Consider the following 20,075-nt stretch of genomic DNA (forward strand, 5'->3'; position numbering starts at 1 on the left):
ACTGCAAAAGTTATTGTGCAATTTGTCCTGAGTACGCTGATACCTGATATGTGGGGGGGAACCACTGTTTCGGCGCATGGCAGACCTCAGTAGGGAAGGAGCGCTGTTTGACTTTTTCAATGCAAAATTGGCTGGAATTCAGATCGGACGCCATGTCGCGTTTGGAGAGCCCCTGATGTACCTAAACAGTGGAAACCCCCCAAGTGACCCCATTTTGGAAACTAGACCCCCCAAGGAACTTATCTAGATATGTGGTGAGAACTTTGAACCCACAAGGGCTTCACAGAAGTTTATAACGTACAGCGGTACAATTAAAAAATCATATTTTTTCCACAAAAATGATCTTTTCACCCCCAATTTTTATTTTTCCAAGGGTAACAGGACCCTAAAAGTTATTGTGCAATTTGTCCTGAGTACGCTGATACCCCAAATGTGGGGGTAAACCACTATTTGGGCGCATAGCAGAGCTCGGAAGGGAAGCAGCGCCATTTGACGTTTTTGGCTAGAATTGAGATCGGACACCATGTCGCGATTGGAAAACCCCTGATGTACCAAAACAGTGGCAACCCCCCACAAATGACACCATTTTGGAATCTAGACCCCCCAAGGAACTTATCTAGATGTGTGGTGAGAACTTTGAACCCCCAAGGGCTTCACAGAAGTTTATAACGTACAGCAGTACAATTAAAAAATCATATTTTTTCCACAAAAATGATCTTTTCACCCTCAATTCTTATTTTTCCAAAAGTAACAGGACCCTAAAAGATATTGTGCAATTTATCCTGAGTACGCTGATACCCCACATGTGGGTATAAACCACTATTTGGGCGCATGGCAGAGCTCGGAAGGGAAGCAGCGCCATTTGACGTTTTTGGCTGGAATTGAGATCAGACACCATGTCGCGTTAGGAAAGCCCCTGATGTACCAAAACAGTAGAAACCCCCCACAAATGACACCATTTTGGAAACTAGACCCCCCAAGGAACTTATCTAGATGTGTGGTGAGCACTTTGAACCCCCCAGTGCTTCACTGAAGTTTATAACGTCCGGGCGTGAAAATAAAAAAATCGTATTTTTTCCACAAACATGATCTTTTAGTCCCCATTTTTTTATTTTCCCAAGGGTAACAGGAGAAATTGGACCCCAAAAGTTGTTGTCCAATTTGTCCTGAGTACGCTGATACCTCATATGTGGGAGAAAACTACTGTATGGGCACACGTCGGGGCTCGGAAGGGAAGTAGTGACATTTTGGAATGCAGACTTTGATGGATTGGTCTGCGGGTGTCATGTGCGTTTGGAGAGCCCCTGATGTACCTAAACAGTGGAAACCCCCCACAAGTGACCCCATTTTGGAAACTAGACCCCCTAATGAACTTATCTAGATGTGTGGTGAGCACTTTGAACCCCCCAGTGCTTCACAGAAGTTTATAACGACCGGGCGTGAAAATAAAAATATCGTATTTTTTCAACAAACATCATCTTTTAGTCCCCATTTTTTTTATTTTCCCAAGGGTAACAGGAGAAATTGGACCCCAAAAGTTGTTGTCCAATTTGTCCTGAGTACGCTGATACCTCATATGTGGGAGAAAACTACTGTATGGGCACACGTCGGGGCTCGGAAGGGAAGTAGTGACGTTTTGGAATGCAGACTTTGATGGATTGGTATGCGGGTGTCATGTGCGTTTGGAGAGCCCCTGATGTACCTAAACTATTGAAACTCCCCACAAGTGACCCCATTTTGGAAACTAGACCCCCCACGGAGCTTATCTAGATGTGTGGAGAGCACTTTGAACCCCCAAGTGCTTCACAGAAGTTTATAACGCCTGGGCGTGAAAATAAAAAAAACTTTTTTCCGCAAAATTATATTTTTGCCCCCAATTTTTTATTTTCCTAAGGGTAACAGGAGAAATTGGACCCCAAAAGTTGTTTTGTAATTTGTCCTGAGTAGGCTGATACCCTACATGTGGGGGTAAAACACTGTTTGTGCACATGGCAGAGCTTGGAAGGGAAGGAGCACCATTTGACTTTTTCAACGCAGAATTGGCTGGAATTGAGATCAGACGCCATGTTGCCTTTGGAGAGCACCTGATGTGCCAAACAGTGGAAACCCCCAATTATAACTCCAACCCTAACCTCAACACACCCCTAACCCTAATCTGAGCCCTAGCCCTAACCCTAGCCCTAACCCTAACCCTAGCCCTAACCCTACCCTAACCCTAGCGGGAAAATGGAAATAAATACATTTTCTTTTAGTTTTATTATTTTTCCCTAACTAAGGGGGTGATAACGGGGGGTTTGATTTACGATTTATGGCGGTTTTTATGTTTGGCAGCTGTCGCACGCTAAAAGACGCTTTTTATTGTAAAAATAGTTTTTGCATCACCACATATTGTGAGCTATAATTTTTCCGTATTTTGACCTACCGAGTCATGTGAGGTCTTATTTTTTGCGGGACAAGTTGACGTTTTTATTGGTACCATTTTCGGGCACGTGACATTTTTTGATCGCTTTTTAATCCGATTTTTGGGGCGCAGAATGAACAAAAACCAGCGTTTCATGAATTTCTTTTGGGGGGGTGCGTTTACACCGTTCCGCGTGCGGTAAAATTGATAACGCATTTTTATTCTCCGGGTCGGTACGGTTACAGCGATACCTCATTTAGGTCTTTTTTTATGTTTTGTCGGTTTTTTGCAATGAAAACTATTTTATATAAAAAATAATTATTTTTGTATCGCTTTATTCTGCGAGCTATAACTTTTTTATTTTTTTGTGGATGATGCTGTATGGTGGCTCGTTTTTTGCGGGACAAGATGACGTTTTCAGCGGTACCATGCATATTTATATCTGCCTTTTTGATCGCGCGTTATTGCACTTTTTGTTCAGTGGTATGATAATAAATCATTATTTTTTGCTTCGTTTTTTATTTTTATTTTTTAAGGGGTTCGCTAAAGGGGTTAACTAATGGGACAGTTTTATAGGGCAGGTCATTACGGACGCGGCGATACCAAATATGTGTACTTTTATTGTTTTTGTTTTTTTTTATTTTGAAAAAATGGATTTATTGGGGAATATTTTTTTTTTTTTTACTAATTTATTTAGCGATTTTTTTTTAATTATTTTTAACACTTTTTTTTTACTTTATTACCTTGTCCCAGGTGGGACATCACTGTCCTGTGACAGATCGCTGATCTGTCACATCACAGATCACTGTGACAGATCAGCGATCTGACACAGGCACTGCTGAAGGCTTCCTCATGCCTGCGCTTTGCAGGCACTGAGGAAGCCAGCTTCCTCAGGCCCCTGAAGGCCCCCGTCGCCATCTTGGATTCGGGGGCCTGGAGGAAAGGAGCCCCCCGCAGCAGCGCTGCACATTCCGCTGCCGTGGGGGGCTCAGGGAAGCACGGAGGGAGCCCCCTCTCTGCCGATGCTTCCCTTTAACCCCCGGTACACCGCGATCGCGTTTGATCGCGGTGTGCAAGGGGTTAACGTGTCGGGGGCGGTCCGTGACCGCCCCTGACACATTGTGCCGGGTGTCAGCTATGATAATTAGCTGATACTCGGCCACGATCAGCGGCGCTCACCACGTGGGCGCCGCTGATCGCGATGACGTAATATTCCGTCCATGGTAATTAGGTCCATGGTCACATGGACGGAATATTACGTCAATTGTAGGTAAGGGGTTAAAGGCACCATAATTTCTGTCCAGGCCTAATTCATGAGTTTTATTTTTTTAAAAGTACTGTGGAAGCATGGTTGAAAAGCAATATCTGACTTTCATTTGCTTCAAGTTATTTCTGTGACCATTGTGGGTTTATCTGTCAGTAAACGAGGGGTTCCAACAATTTTGACCACGTGTGTAGGAGGAGTGAATATTTTGACTCCACAGCCTCTTTCCGGAAATTAACACGCAGTGGATGTTGGAGAGTGAAAATTACACATTTGCCATTTTCTTACCCAGCACATAGTGCCCAGATTGTGCTCCAGGAGACACACACCGCAAATTAAGTGGGTTCTTCTTCCTATAATATTGCAAAATACAGAGATCCTAAATGTTGTTTGCGCACACTGCAAGACTCCGACATGAGAGCGGATTTTGCTGGATTGGTTTATAGAAACTCTGTTGCTTTTCAACAGCCTTTGAGCCACTAATAGTGTGGGAACCTCTGTTTTTCCACTGACAGATGATGGACCTGAGTGAGGACTTGTTTTTTGTGAGATGAGAATTGGTATTATTTTCGCCTACATAACATTGATTGTTCATTCTGCCTCCCAAATATCAAATATAAAGAAACCAAACAGTTGAACACCACACACTACTCGTTCATCCTTCAAGGTTTTATGTTAGACTGTGAACTGTCATTGTCTTGGTAAATAATTATAGTTTTTTTTACATAGCTTGCCATTTTTATAGACAGTTTAAATAGAAATGTTCAAAAATATAAAACTCAAGGATATTTTATTAAAAAAATAATTGTTTTTATCTAAGCAGATGACTGTACCAGGAAAGCAGAGGGACAGCTGACATCTTCAGATTTTAAATCTGATGATCTTGAGATCTTACAAGATACAACTAAAGTGAATGCCATTACTCCAGATATATCATCATCCATTCACAGCAAAGATCTGTCATATAAGCCTATGAAACAGGTCCCATCTCCTGATTCATTACTGACTACTAAGGAAAATCAAAGTAAAAAAAGATTCATTAAAAAACAAACTGCTCCTAAAGCAAAGAAGCCTTTTTCCTGTTCAGAATGTGGGAAACGTTTTAACCGGAAATCAGATTTGGTTAATCACCATAGAACTCACACAGGGGAGAAGCCTTTTTCCTGCTCAGAATGTGAGAAATGTTTCAACCATAAAGGGAATCTTGTTAAACACCAAAGAACTCACACAGGGGAGAAGCCTTTTTCTTGTTCAGAATGTGGAAAATGTTTTGCATGTAAATCACATTTTGTTAGCCACCAGAGAGCTCACACAGGAGGGAAGCCATATTCATGTTCAGAATGTGGGAAATGTTCTAAACGGAAAGCTCTTCTTGTTAGACATCAGAGCAGTCACACAGAGGAGAAGCCTTTTTCATTTTCTTAATATGGGAAATATTTTACTTGGAAATCAACTGTTAATAAATATCAGAGACGTCACATAGGGGAGAAGCCTTTTTTATGTTCATAGTGTTGAAATAGTTTTAACGGAAATTGGATCTTCTTAAATGGGTTGTCTCTTGTCATTCCTCATGTTTGCTGACAAAACTAAACTTTATTAATTCCAAATCTAAAATTGTACCCATAATTCACCCCCTGCAGGTTAGTCAGTAACATAGTAACATAGCTATTAAGGTTGAAGGAAGACTTTAAGTCCATTTAGTTCAACCCATATCCTAACCTAGCATGTGTGTGTGTGGGGATCAAGCAGAGAGTAGAGTGTGTGTGGGGGGTCAGGCAGAGAGTAGAGTGCGTGTGGGGATCAAGCAGAGAGTAGAGTGTGTGGGGGCTAGGCAGGAAGTGTCTGAGGTCTGGTTTTTAATTTTTTCCTAATTTTTTTTCCTGACTTTTTGGAGCTGAAACTAAAGTTTTTGAATTTTTTTTGTTCAATTTTTTCTTCAAAAACTCCTTGAGATACTCATCTTAAAGAAGTGGTGAAATCTTGCTCTTATTCTTCATGGCAGATTTCCATAAATTGGTAATACTGGAAGGGCATCTGTGTATGATTTGGGAGAAAGTTTAAAAAAAATAAAGAGACATGTAAAATAAAACAGCTTGATCTCTGCTTGTTGGTGTGAACAGCTCAGATGCAGCCCTATGGTAACAGACTAGAAACAAATCTGTGTAGTCAGAGTCTTCAGGCCACATTGGTTGAGAAATTACATCTTCCAGAAATCTTTAGATGCGTGGGCTGAGCAGTTCATTACATACTTGTAGATTGTGAGCCCTCGCGGGCAGGGTCCTCTCTCCTCCTGTACCAGTTATGACTTGTATTGTTTAAGATTATTGTACTTTTATTATGTATACCCCTCCTTACATGTAAAGCGCCATGGAATAAATGGCGCTATAACAATAAATAATAATAATAATAATAATAATAGTGGAATGTGTTGATAACAATAAAACATAATGATCAATGTAAATTACAGTATCCCACGGAGAGCTGGATTTGGAATGATGCTCAAAATCAAGGAGAAAAATCTAATTACAGGCTGGTCCAACTTCAGTGGAAAGTCCTCTAGAAAAAGAAATGATGCTCAGGAATGTGTGTGGCCTCCATCTGCCTGTATGACCTCCCTACAATGCCTGGGCATTCTCCTGATGAGGCGAATGTTCTCCTCAGGGATCTCATCCCTGACCAGGATTAATGTATCAGTTAACTCCTGGACAGTCTGTGGTGCAACGTGGTGGATGGAACGAGATACAAAGTCACAGATATGCTTGATTGGATTCAGGTCTGGGGAATGGGCACGTCAGTCAATAGCATCAGTGCCTTCATCATGCAGGAACTGATGACATTTCAGCCACATGAGGCCTAGCATTGTCATGCAGCAGAAGGAACTCCGGACCCACTGCACGGGCCCATGATCTCACAATGGGTCTGAGGGTCTCATCCCGGTACTTAATGGCAGTCAGAGTACCTCTGGCTAGCACATAAAGGGATGTGTGGCCCTCCAAAATAATGCCTTCCCATATCATTACTGACCCACTGCCAAACCGGTCATGCTGGAGGATGTTGCAGGCAGCAGAACTTTCTCCACAGTGTCTCCAGACTCACGTCTGTAACATGCTCAGGGTGAACCTGCTGTCATTCATGAAGAGCACAAGGCACCAATGTTGAATCTGCCAATCTTGGTGTTCTCTGGCAAATGCCAATCACCGTGCACAGTGTTGGGCTGTAAGCACAACACCCACTTGTGGACATTGGGCCCTCAAACCATCTTTATGGAGTCTGTTTCTGACAGTCTGAGCTAATTATGCAAATTGTCTCATCAGTGAGGAAGAGGACTAGAACTCTAGTGCCACCTATTGGAAGTAGCAATCCTAAAAGTCAATGTCGACCCTTTAACGAGCCTTGTTACATGACTTAGGATAAAAGCCAAGCCAGACAGTCTGAGCAGACACATGGATGTTAGTGGACTGCTGGAGGTCGTTTTGCAGGTCTCTGGCACTGCTCCTCATATTCCTCCTTGCACAAAGGAGGAGGTAGCAGTCCTGCTGCTGGATTGTGGCCCTCCTATGGCCCCCTCCATGTCTCCTGGTGTACTGGCCTGCTTCCTGGTATCTGCTCCATGCTCTGGACACTGCTGACAAACACAGCTACCGTTCTCGGCACAGCTCGCACTGATGTGCCATCCTGGAAGAGCTGCACTACCTGAGCAACTTCTATGGGTTGTAGATACTGCCTCATGCTACTGTACACGCTCTAGAGATGACAGCAATGACAAAACGCAAAAGTGACCAAAACAACAGCCAAGAAGGATGAGATCAGAGAAATGGTCTGTTGTCACCCCCTGCAGAATCCTCCTTTATAGGGTTGTCATGCTAATTGCCGATCATTTCTACCTGTTGTTTGTTCCATTTGCACAACAGCAGGAGGAACTGATTCACAATCAGTGTTGTATCATCACTGGACAGGTTATCTTACAGAAGTGATTGACTTTGAGTTACATCGTGTTGTATAAGTGTTCCCTTTATTTTTTTTGCGCAATATATTATAATATCTACTTAATAAACAGTGCCCTCATCGATATTCTACATCATAACGTATCCTTTCAATATCACATTCATTTGTTTGTCATAAATTACATTTATGTATATTCTGATTAGTGATGAGCGAACGTGCTTGCTATTCCTCGTTACTCGCCTGAGTATCACTGTACTCGGCGAGCACAGTGCATATCCGGGACTACTCGGCGGGAAATGCTCCACCCAGCATTTTTGGCGGTCTTTAGAGACCCAATCACCATGCAGGGATTGTCTGCCAGGCACTGTAATGCCGCAGCCATCTTTGTTATGGTCGTGCAGTTATTGGCTGGCCACACAGCATCATCAAGGGTTTAAGAGACCGGACACCACCCTGATCGGTGCATTCAACTCTGGATTGAGATAGTGTAGGGAGAGCTGCTGCAGAGATAGGGTCAGATTTGGGGAGTTATTAGTCAGTGTGGGGTCTACCATCCTAAATACTCACATCCAGCTAAACCAACAGTCCTTCTAAGGACTAATTCCGGAGTATATAGGTTGCAGTGTTATGTGGACAGGGGAGTGTACGTCGCTCTATACATATTAGTGCAAGGCCGGCAAGCACTCTATGTGTGTATATACATATCATATGCATACAAATTGTGGCAATTCTGGCCAATATTCCACTGTATTTGCTGTCAGATACCCTAGTCCTCTACACTATTTTGGGGTAAAAATACAGGCCACATATTGAACAGTGTGATATCTCGGTAAAAATACTTCTGTTTCAAGTCATTATGGCTGCTTCATGACTGTCTTAAATACTCCAACTACTACCACCATCATCTTTTGCCTAGAGGCATTCATTGCGCAGATAGAAAGTCTGAGGAGCAGAGGGTTAACGCTTGGGCGGTGTTGTACTCTGTCTCTGAATTTAAAGGCAAAATCTTCTAGATTAAATCATGACTGAAAGAGCCAGAGCAAGATCACGCGGAAGAGCAGGACTCGCAACTACTGAAGGCTGCTGTTCCTGGGCCGCAATCTGAAAATCCATTACCTACTAATACTGAACTGGTTGGATGATGACGTAAAAAAGGAGCCCCTGCACTTTCTGTAACGGAGATTTTGACATTTCGGCTGCATTTCAAGAGGTGTCAATTGGAGAGCGTGGTGGTCATAGATGTGACTTCTACACCACCACATGAGCTGCTGCCTCTCCACCAGCTGAGGCACCGCACCCTCGACCTTCTGTCTCATCCCCATTATCCTGTAGAATGTTAGTCCACAAGGACAAGGTCCTCTACTCTCTGTACCAGTCTGTCATTGTAAATTTGTTTACTGTAAACGATATCTATTACTTTGTATGTAACCTCTTCTCATGTACAGAACCATGGAATTAATGGCGCTATATAAATAAATAATTATAATAATACTATATGGGTGTTTCCACTAGACAAACCATCCAACATGTTATTGAATCAAAATCGTTTTTCTGACAACTCTGTTCAGCTGTGCACAAACTGTCAAATTGGTAGCTAGATCCCAGTGGGTCTTGGCACAGTGTCATGTTGACTACAGTCCACAGATGTTATCTAGATCACTAATCTCACCTCTACTTTACCAGCACAATGAATTAATAGGAAAAGCACGTGGTATTGATGGTGCTGTTGTTTTCTTGCCAAAGAAACTCAATAAGATCAATGAGGTGGTTAGCCGCACACGGAATGGAGAAATAGTAAAGATGACAATTCGTTTCACATTTGAGTTAAAACACACTTCACCAACTTGCTTTCACTTTTACATTAGATTCCGAAGCCTTTAAGAAAAAGATGAATATATTGTGAAGCAAATAGGTATGAATAATTATTATCACCCAAATGATGTTACATATGTCAGAACATACCCAGCCTATCAGTGGGGAAATGATTTACCACCGAAATTTTGAAGTATGAGACTAGTGTCATCTTGTGGATTGATATGAGCCACAAAGTCCTTCAAAGTGAAAGTGTTCTGGATGTAATGTACAATTTTCTCTTGAAAATTGGAAGAACATGCCTTCTATGATTTTTGCATTAAAGAACTGATTGGCCAGATATGTACGCAGTCAGGATGACCGTGCTGCGGGTACCTGTGCTGTGCCGGGTTCGGAACTGTCAAGGCTGCGTTTCCCGAGGGAAGTAATAGGGGAATGGACAGGCTCCATTACCCAGGAAGAGGGGGCATGTATAGACAGGGAACGTGGTCGGAAGCTGAGGGAAAAAAAACACAAAGCAGGAGTGAGTCCCCAGCTGTGAGCGTGTGAGCAGCAAGGGGGGTAGTGCACAATGCACTCGAAGTGCCGACGCTGCAGCGAACTGCAGCAGACAGACCCTGTGACCTAGAGGCAGGGGGCCAGCTTAAGAGAAAGGGCACGACAGCAGAGATTTTTGGTGTGGACAAGCAGCGCAGAGGAGGCTGAGCGGCGTGCTCTGTCCTTAGAGCACAGGCACCGCAAAGGACTTCCCGTCAGCTCCTGCCAATACAGTTGTGGCCAAAAGTATTGACACCCCTGCAATTCTGTCAGATAATACTCGGTTTCTTCCTGAAAATGATTGCAATCACAAATTCTTTGGTATTATCTTCATTTAATTTGTCCTAAATGAAAAAACACAAAAGAGAATGAAGCAAAAAGGAAAACATTGATCATTTCACACAAAACTCCAAAAATGGGCCAGACAAAAGTATTGGCACCCTCAGCCTAATACTTGGTTAGACAACCTTTAGAGAAAATAACTGCGACCAACCGCTTCCAGTAATCATCAATGAGTTTCTTACAATGCTCTGCTGGAATTTTAGACCATTCTTCTTTGGCAAACTGCTCCAGGTCCCTGATATTTGAAGGGTGCCTTCTCCAAACTGCCATTTTTAGATCTCTCCACAGGTGTTCCATGGGATTCAGGTCTGGACTCATTGCTGGCCACCTTAGAAGTCTCCAGTGCTTTCTCAAACCATTTTCTAGTGCTTTTTGAAGTGTGTTTTGGGTCATTGTCCTGCTGGAAGACCCATGACCTCTGAGGGAGACCCAGCTTTCTCACACTGGGCCCTACATTATGCTGCAAAATTTGTTGGTAGTCTTCAGACTTCATAATGCCATGCACACGGTCAAGCAGTACAGTGCCAGAGGCAGCAAAGCAACCCCAAAACATCAGAGAACCTTCGCCATGTTTGACTGTAGGGACCGTGTTCTTTTCTTTGAATGCCTCTTTTTTCTCCTGTAAACTCTATGTTGATGCCTTTGCCCAAAAAGCTCTACTTTTGTCTCATCTGACCAGAGAACATTCTTCCAAAACGTTTTAGGCTTTTTCAGGTAAGTTTTGGCAAACTCGTCTCGGGGTAAGAAGTGGGGTCTTCCTGGGTCTCCTACCATACAGTCCCTTTTCATTCAGACGCCGATGGATAGTACGGGTTGACACTGTTGTACCCTCGGACTGCAGGGCAGCTTGAACTTGTTTGGATGTTAGTCGAGGTTCTTTATCCAACATCCGCACAATCTTGGGTTGAAATCTCTTGTCTATTTTTCTTTTCCGTCCACATCTAGGGAGGTTAGCCACAGTGCCATGGGCTTTAAACTTCTTGATGACACTGCGCACGGTAGACACAGGAACATTCAGGTCTTTAGAGATGGACTTGTAGCCTTGAGATTGCTCATGCTTCCTCACAATTTGGTTTCTCAAGTCCTCAGACAGTTCTTTGGTCTTCTTTCTTTTCTCCATGCTCAATGTGGTACACACAAGGACACAGGACAGAGGTTGAGCCAACTTTAATCCATGTCAACTGGCTGCAAGTGTGATTTAGTTATTGCCAACACCTGTTAGGTGCCACAGGTAGGTTACAGGTGCTGTTAATTACACAAATTAGAGAAGCATCACATGATTTTTCGAACAGTGCCAATACTTTTGTCCACCCTCTTTTTTATGTTTGGTGTGGAATTATATCCAATTTGGCTTTAGGACAATTCTTTTTGTGTTTTTTCATTTAAGACAAATTAAATGAAGATAATAATAACAAAGAATTTGTGTTTGCAATCATTTTCAGGAAGAAACTGAGTATTTGACAGAATTGCAGGGGTGTCAATACTTTTGGCCACAACTGTAAAAGTGGTACTGCCATTTAGCGAGGTGCCGTGTGCCCAGTGACCGCCAGAGAGCGAGTCACCGTGCACTCCTTGACCATGAGTACAGCACACATGCGCAGTAGAGAGAGCCAGTTCATGCCACATGTTCAGTGTGTCTGTCTTCTAAAGCTAAGTTTTGCTCTGTTATTGTTCTATGAGATTTTGTCTGATTTGCTTAGTTTTGTGTTCAGGCAGCCCCGACTGGGGCTTTGCTGAATTTCCATTTTTGTCCCTGATCGGTTAAATCTCTTTTGCTCTGTCTTCAGAATATATCGGAGTGCTGATATAGGGATTTTGAAGTCTAGTGACTTCAGGGCCGTTTTTCCTATCAGACGTGTTGGGACATTTTTTGGTAGGGTTTTTGTGGATTGCAGCCAGCATCTTTTCTGTCCTTTCCTATCTAGTTAGTTGGGCCCCATCGTTTGCTCTGCCTTTCTTTCTGTCTGTGTTTGTGTTTTCACCGACAATACATGTTGGGGGCTGTCTATTGCTTTGGGGTCTGCTCTGGGGCAGTTTAGATTTCCCCTTTCTTTCTTTAGGCTTATTTAGTTCTTCGGCTGTGAAGAGGCGTCTAGGACCACCGTAGGAACGCTCCACGGCTACTGTTAGTTGTGAATAGGATCAGGGGTCTGCAATCCGCTAGCTACCAACCTCTCCGGTTTTCTGGACATAGCTTGCATTTTTGTTTTTTCCTCCGGTGACTCATTCATAACACATAAGTATCCATACAACCTCGGAGACCGGGCCCCGGCCTTGCGCTGAGAACCTATAGGCAGGGTTCCTCTTCCAACCCACAACTCCTCTCTGTTCTCTACTCCTTCGTTCCGTACTGTTCTTTCTCTCTCTAATGGAAGCTTAGGTTGCAGTTCTACATCTTTCTCCTTGTTCCTTTCCCATGCCAGCTGTCTCAGATCACTAAGGCAGCTGCAGCACTCCTTCTTCCTTCCCTCTTGGACCCATCCTCAGACTCTCCTGACTGACTGTCCTTCTTTTGCCTGACCTCCCGCCAGACTGACCTGTAATCCTACACTTTCCCACTCTTTTATGTATCTCAACTCCACCCACCTCCCAGCACATCTCGTGTTATAAAGCCAGGAACCACGAAAGGTGCTCTGCTACCCTCTAAGCATGAAGCCGCAATGTGGTCCTGCTGAACTATCCTGTGTGTGGGATGCAGATGTTGGAGTGAGGAAAGGAGTTCCCAACTTACCTAGGCGGTGGGGCACTACACCTTAGGAGAAGGTGCAGTACCTCTGTGGCAACAGCCTCAGGGGCGCCACACTTGCGTTCCATGGACTGGGGTGTGGACAACTGAACGCTGCGGTGGGACAAGGATGTGGACGTGCTTGTTAATGGTGCTAGTTGAGTTTTTGTGCAACTACAGATGCAGTGAAATTTAGAATTAGCCTGCACACTGTGAGAATTAAAGTGAGGGGCTGGGGTAATGGACCATATAGGCCCTAGACCAGGATAAGGCCGGGGACACACATGCAAGAAACTCATGATTCTCGTGCGAGTCTCTCGCATGAACACCGGGCACTGCCGCCGACACTCGGACCAGAGTGTGCAGTATGTATTTCTATGCAGCCGCAAGCTCTGGTCCGAATGCCAGCGGCAGTGCCGGGTGTTCATGCATAAATAGAAAAGATTTATTGGGGTTTTCACAAGGGAGCGATAATTTACAATGTGAGGAAGCAACTACAGTTGTTGATGTTTTCACCCCGCAGGGGTCTTAATCATAATGTTGCTCCATCATAATTAATTATTATTTTTATCATTCTATTTTATGTTTTGATTATTTTTTGTTTTTTTTGTATATAGCATTGCAATTTACCCCTTGGGGCTGTGGTACTACCTTATATACACCGACCCGTGTATAAGCCGACCCCCCTAATTTTGTCACAAAAAAACTTATTGACTCGCGTATAAGCCGAGGGTGCACAGTGAGTGGCCCCAGATAATGCTGCACAGTGAGTGGCCCTAGTTATGCTGCACAGTGAGTGGCCCCAGATAATGCTGCACAGTGAGTGGCCCCAGATAATGCTGCACAGTGACTGGCCCCAATTATGCTGCACAGTGAGTGGCCCCAGATAATGCTACACAGTGAGTGGCCCCAGATAATGCTGCACAGTGAGTGGCCCCAGATAATGCTACACAGTGAGCGGTCCCAGATAATGCTGCACAGTGTGTGGCCCCAGATAATGCTGCACAGTGAGTGGCCCCAGTTATGCTGCACAGTGAGTGGCCCCAGATAATGCTGCACAGTGAGTGGCCCCAGATAATGATACACAGTGAGTGGCCCCAGATAATGCTGCACAGTGAGTGGACCCAGATAATGCTGCACAGTGAGAGGCCCATATAATGCTGCACAGTGAGTGGCCCCAGATAATGAGGACAGCGAGTGGCCCCAGATATTGCTACACAGTGAGTGGCCACAGATAATGCTGCACAGTGAGTGGCCCCAGATAATGCTGCACAGTGAGTGGCCCCAGATAATGCTGCACAGTGAGTGGCCCCAGTTATGCTGCACAGTGAGTGGCCCCAGATAATGCTGAACAGTGAGTGGCCCCAGATAATGCTACACAGTGAGTGGCCCCAGATAATGCTGCACAATGAGTGGCCCCAGTTATGCTGCACAGTGAGTGACCACAGATAATGCTGCACAGTGAGTGGCCCCAGTTATCTGCACAGTGAGTGGCCCCAGTTATGCTGCACAGTGAGTGGCCCCAGATAATGCTGCACAGTGAGTGGCCCCAGATAATGCTGCACAGTGAGTGGCCCCAGATAATGCTGTACAGTGACTGGCCCCAGATAATGCTGCACAGTGACTGGCCCCAGATAATGCTGCACAGTGACTGGCCCCAGATAATGCTGCACAGTGAGTGGCCCCAGATAATGCTGCACAGTGGGTGGCCCCAGATAATGCTGCACAGTGAGTGGCCACAGTTATGTTGCACAGTGAGTGGCCCCAGCTTTGCTGCACAGTGAGTGGCCCCAGTTATCTGCACAGTTAGTGGCCCCAACATGTTGCTGCTGCCGCTGCCTCCGATACAAGAAAAAAAAACTGTATAGTCACCTACATAGTTACTACAGCCTGAGCCAAGTACTGCTGACTATCCAACAAGTTTGGGCATGTCAACTGAATGCAGGGAAAAAGAAACTAAACCAAAACTGAAACCAAGCTAGAAGTGTGGAATTAAAGGGGCAGTATGAACAAAATGTGGAGGCTATTAATAGTTTATACAATTAAGACATGCTGCTTTTAAACACCTACCTATTGCCATATAGTAAAACAAAAAAGATTTTTACTTACTTTGGGGTCCCCCCCTCACCCTGGCGTTAGATCGTTGCCCCTACTTTCGTCCGTGTAACTATGGGCGCACATGCACACTGCTCTCACTTCTCATTTTAATCGTGATTTATATTAAAAAAAAAACCTTTTGATTTAAATCAGTGATTTAAATCATGATTAAAATCATGATTTAAATCGATCCGATTTAAATAGAAAAAAATCTTTTGATTTAAATCGTGATTTAAATCATGATTTAAATCGGCGTGATTTAAATCAATCCACCCTGAGCAGCACCCTTGTTCGTTGGGTGAATTGACCTTTTAAGGGAGCCCGACGTACTCACTAAATTGTCCCTATCCCTAAGTTTTTTTGGATGCAGATTGCTCTCACACGAGTGTTTTTTTGATTTGGAAAAGAAAGAAATGAGGATGGAGAATCAAAACTTTAAGGCTAAAAAATATACTCACACATATATACACCAACTGTATAGACACACATATAAATATTTATGGTGTATACATTAGGCTATAAGACCTGGAGACTTATTACACATGCTGCCACTAGGTTTATTTTCTTTTCTTTAAAAAAAAACAAAAAAAAAAACTGTCGCTGTCAGGAGTGGGATTCGAACCCACGCCTCCACGTGGTGACTGCAGACGCTGAACACGCTCCCTGGTGCACAACAGCTTGCACCTCCAGGGACCAGTACTGCTGCTGTCAAGGAGTGGGATTTGAACCCACGCCTCCACATGTGGTGACTGCAGACGCTTAACACGCTCCCTGGTGCACAACAGCTTGCACCTCCAGGGACCAGTACTGCTGCTGTCAGGAGTGGGATTCGAACCCACGCCTCCACGGGAGACTGCAACCTGAACACAGTGCCTTAGACCACTAGGCCATCCTGACTGCTGACATTGACATGCTCCCTGGTGACACAAGAGTTTGCACCACCAGGGACTTCAGTACAGATCTGCTGTCCAAATCAGACATTGGGGCCCCTGGTGGGACTTCTGGCAAAGCCAGAGGGGACATTGGGATGTCATTTGAAAGCTAATTACCAGACTGAGGTGAGGGAGCAGTTCTTGGGGCTGTGTGGTGCTCTGTTGGGCATTTGTGCACCCTCAAGCCTGCACCACAAGGACCACTTTTATCCATGGACAGCCAGGCTCTGACCCCCTGAATTCAAATTCCATTTGGAGCAGGGGGACAAGTGATGTTGCTGTATGTAGGTGGCCTCCTGGATGATGTTCCTGCCAAGCTTGATTTGCCTGACCCCTTCTGCAGAGTAGTTAAGGGGATTGAGAACCCCCAAGACTGCCCCAGACTGAAAATGTCTTTTCAAATCTGCTGTCCAAATCAGACATTGGGGCCTCTGGTAAAGCCAGAGGGGACATTGGGATGTCATTTGAAAGCTAATTACCAGCTTCTTTTTCATTACTTTAGTTCTGCAGACAGATGGTAAACGCCATTGTCTGTAAAGACCCCGTTACACACTGCGATATCGCTAGCAATATTTTTGAACCCCTCTCCATAATCTTTGAAAATTCTTGGAGAACAGGAGAAGTGCCAGAAGACTGGAGAAGAGCAAATGTTGTTCCTATCTTCAAAAAGGGGAAGAAGGTGGACCCAGGCAACTATAGGCCGGTGAGTCTGACTTCTATACCAGGAAAGATCTTTGAACAAATTATTAAACAACATGTATGTCAATACCTGGATAAGAATGAAGTGATTAAACAGAGTCAGCATGGGTTTCTAACTAATAAGTCATGTCAGACTAACTTAATTTCCTTCTATGACGGTATCACTGATTGGGTGGATCAAGGAAATGCTGTAGATATAGTATATCTTGACTTCAGCAAAGCATTTGACAAAGTCTCTCATACAATCCTTATTGAAAAAATGACTAAGTATGGAATGGACAAGGCAACTGTTAGGTGGATTCATAACTGGCTTAGTGATCGGACCCAAAGAGTGGTCGTAAATGGCTGCACATCCAGTTGGAAGAATGTCTCAAGTGGGGTACCACAGGGCTCTGTCCTGGGCCCTGTATTGTTCAACATCTTTATCAACGATTTAGATGAAGGAATTGAGGGTAAACTGATTAAATTTGCTGATGACACAAAGCTAGGAGGGATAGCTAATACTAGAGAAGAGAGAGAGAGGATTCAAAAAGATTTAAATAAACTGGAGAAGTGGGCAGCAACTAACAGAATGGTTTTTAACAGGGAGAAATGCAAAGTACTACATCTGGGCAATAAAAATGAAAAAAGCATATATAGAATGGGAGGAATAGGGCTAAGTGACAGCACATGTGAAAAAGACTTGGGTATACTAATAGATCACAGACTGAATATGAGTCAACAGTGTGATGCAGCAGCAAAAAAGGCAAATGCAATTCTAGGATGTATTAACAGAAGCATACAGTCTAGATCACGTGAAGTCATTATTTCCCTCTACTCCTCTTTGGTCAGACCTCATCTGGAATATTGTGTCCAGTTTTGGGCACCACATTTTAAAAAAGACATCAACAAACTGGAGCAAGTTCAGAAAAGAGCGACCAGAATGGTGACCGGTCTGCAAACCCTGTCTTATGAGGAAAGGTTGCAGGATTTGGGAATGTTTAGTTTGCAAAAGAGAAGACTGAGAGGAGACTTAATAGCTGTCTACAAATATCTAAAGGGCTGTCACATTGTAGAAGGATCAACTTTATTCTCATTTGCACAAGGAAAGACTAGAAGCAATGGGATGAAACTGAATGGGAAGAGACACAGATTAGATATTAGAAAAAACTTTTTGACAGTTAGAGTGATCAATGAGTGGAACAGGCTGCCACGAGAAGTGGTGAGTTCTCCTTCAATGGAAGTCTTCAAACAGAGGCTGGACAGACATCTGACTGGGATGATTTAGCGAATCCTGCTTTGAGCAGGGGGTTGGACCAGATGGCCCAGGAGGTCCCTTCCAACTCTACGATTCTATGATTCTATATTGCTGTAAAGTCACCGATTTTGTGACGTTGCAGCGATATTGCTAGCGATATCCCTGCATGTGATACTTACCTCCGACCGGCTCCCCCGCTGGTTATCACTGATCGCGCGAGAAGCTCCTGGTCCATTCCTCGTCGGCCACTTCCTGCTGGGCTTCCTGTGGCGCCCAGGGCGGGAGGACGCAGGATCGCCGCGTCTGACAGGTAAGTAGCGATCCCCGTCCCCAGCAATGTCGCTGGTGAGATCTGCCTGTGTAGCAGCTCACTAGCGACCACCTAGCGATGCACCAGCGATCCTGACCGCGTCATATCGCTAGTCGGGATCGCTGGTGCATCGCTAGGTGTAACGGTACCCTAAGTGTTACAATGAGTCACTTCTAACTGGCTAGATAGAAAAGTTGCAGACTCTGTAATCTCAGGATAAATTACCGTATTTTTCGGACTATAAGATGCAACGGACCATAAGAACACCCCAATTTTCAGTAGGAAAATAGGGGGAAAAAAAATAATGTGTCAAATGGGGGTCCGTCTTACAGTCCGAATTCAGCTTACCTGGGAAGGGATCTGGCACAGGTGAAGTAGTCACAGGGGTCATTCAGTGGTCCAGGCTCGTGCGGTGGCGGCTCTGTGCTAGGGCAGGTTGGTTGTGCTGGGGCAGCTGCGCTGGGGGAGAGGCAGCTGCGCTGAGGCAGGGGCAGCAGCAGCGCTGGGGCAGGGGCAGCAGCAGCGCTGAGGCAGGGGCAGCAGCAGCGCTGAGGCAGGGGCAGCAGCAGCGCTGAGGCAGGGGCAGCAGCAGCGCTGAGGCAGGGGCAGCAGCAGCGCTGAGGCAGGGGCAGCAGCAGCGCTGAGGCAGGGGCAGCAGCAGCGCTGAGGCAGGGGCAGCAGCAGCGCTGAGGCAGGGGCAGCTGTGCTGGGGCAGGGGCAGCTGTGCTGGGGCAGGGGCAGCTGTGCTGGGGCAGGTGGGCTCTGTGGTGGTGGCAGCGGGCGGCGCTCTGCGGTGCGGTGGTGGCAGCGGGCTGTGCTCCGGTACAGGGACGGCGGCTCCGCCGCGATTTCTTCGCAGCCCGGAGGCCCCCGCACTTCCCTTGCTGGCCGCCGCCATGTTGCAGTGGCCTCCGGGAGCATGGACGCCGGAAAGAATCTGCCGCAGACCTCAAAATTTGAAATCTCATTTTCAAAAGTGAGAGCCGGCTAATGGTGCCAAAAATGAGAGCAATAGCTTTAACAACCGGTTCCACCGAACCGGGGAGAACCCGCTGAATCCCACCCCTGGCTGCGCCCCGAGGGCTCATAGTGCTGCGCTGTGTGGAGTGGGATTCGAACCCACGCCTCCACGTGGTGACTGCAGACGCTGAACACGCTCCCTGGTGCACAACAGCTTGCACCTCCAGGGACCAGTACTGCTGCTGTCAGGAGTGGGATTCGAACCCACGCCTCTACGGGAGACTGCCCCGAGGGCTCATAGTGCTGCGCTGTGTGGTGCGGGGTGGGCAGGGTCAGCGCTGCGCCCCCAGGGCTCATAGTGCTCCGCTGTGTGGTGCGGGGTGGGTGGGGTCAGCGCTGCGCCCCCAGGGCTTATAGCGCTGCGCTGTGTGGTGCGGCGTGGGCGGGGTCAGCGCTGCACCCCCAGGGCTCATAGTGCTCCGCTGTGTGGTGCGGGGTCATCTCCCATCTCCTCCCTGGCTCTGTGCTGCTGTGTAAGATCGCTTAGTGGTGGGGGAGGGGCGGCAGTGACTGGCCGGTGGGCAGGGTCACTGTGCTATGGGAACCAAGATCCGGCCTGCATAGAAGGTGGAAGAGGGAGGAGTCGTGTGACACGCCGAGCTGCCTGTGACTCATCCCCTGGCTCGGGGGGCGGAGTCAGCGCCGTGCAGCACACAAACAGTCTCTCCCTGGCTTGCAGTACAGTGAGGCTGGGGGATGGGCGGCCGGGCTCTGTGTCACGTGGCTCCGAGCCCACCCCCTGCTTTCTCGGTCT

At 45.8% G+C, this 20,075-nt stretch overlaps 1 protein-coding gene and 1 non-coding gene across 2 annotated transcripts in view; both read right to left on the minus strand.

The window, feature by feature from the left end:
- The window catches only part of LOC141060211 (uncharacterized), a 105,005-nt gene that overhangs the window by 67,492 nt on the left and 17,438 nt on the right, over positions 1-20,075 (minus strand). The gene's annotated exons all lie outside the window — the stretch shown is intronic.
- Positions 15,938-16,020, minus strand: TRNAL-CAG (transfer RNA leucine (anticodon CAG)). The gene has a single exon. It is a non-coding gene; the product is annotated as a tRNA-Leu (tRNA).

Source organism: Dendrobates tinctorius, unplaced genomic scaffold, assembly GCF_039654945.1.
Source record: "Dendrobates tinctorius isolate UK_male_01 unplaced genomic scaffold, ASM3965494v1 ptg000233l, whole genome shotgun sequence".
In the NCBI taxonomy this organism is placed as follows: domain Eukaryota; kingdom Metazoa; phylum Chordata; class Amphibia; order Anura; family Dendrobatidae; genus Dendrobates; species Dendrobates tinctorius.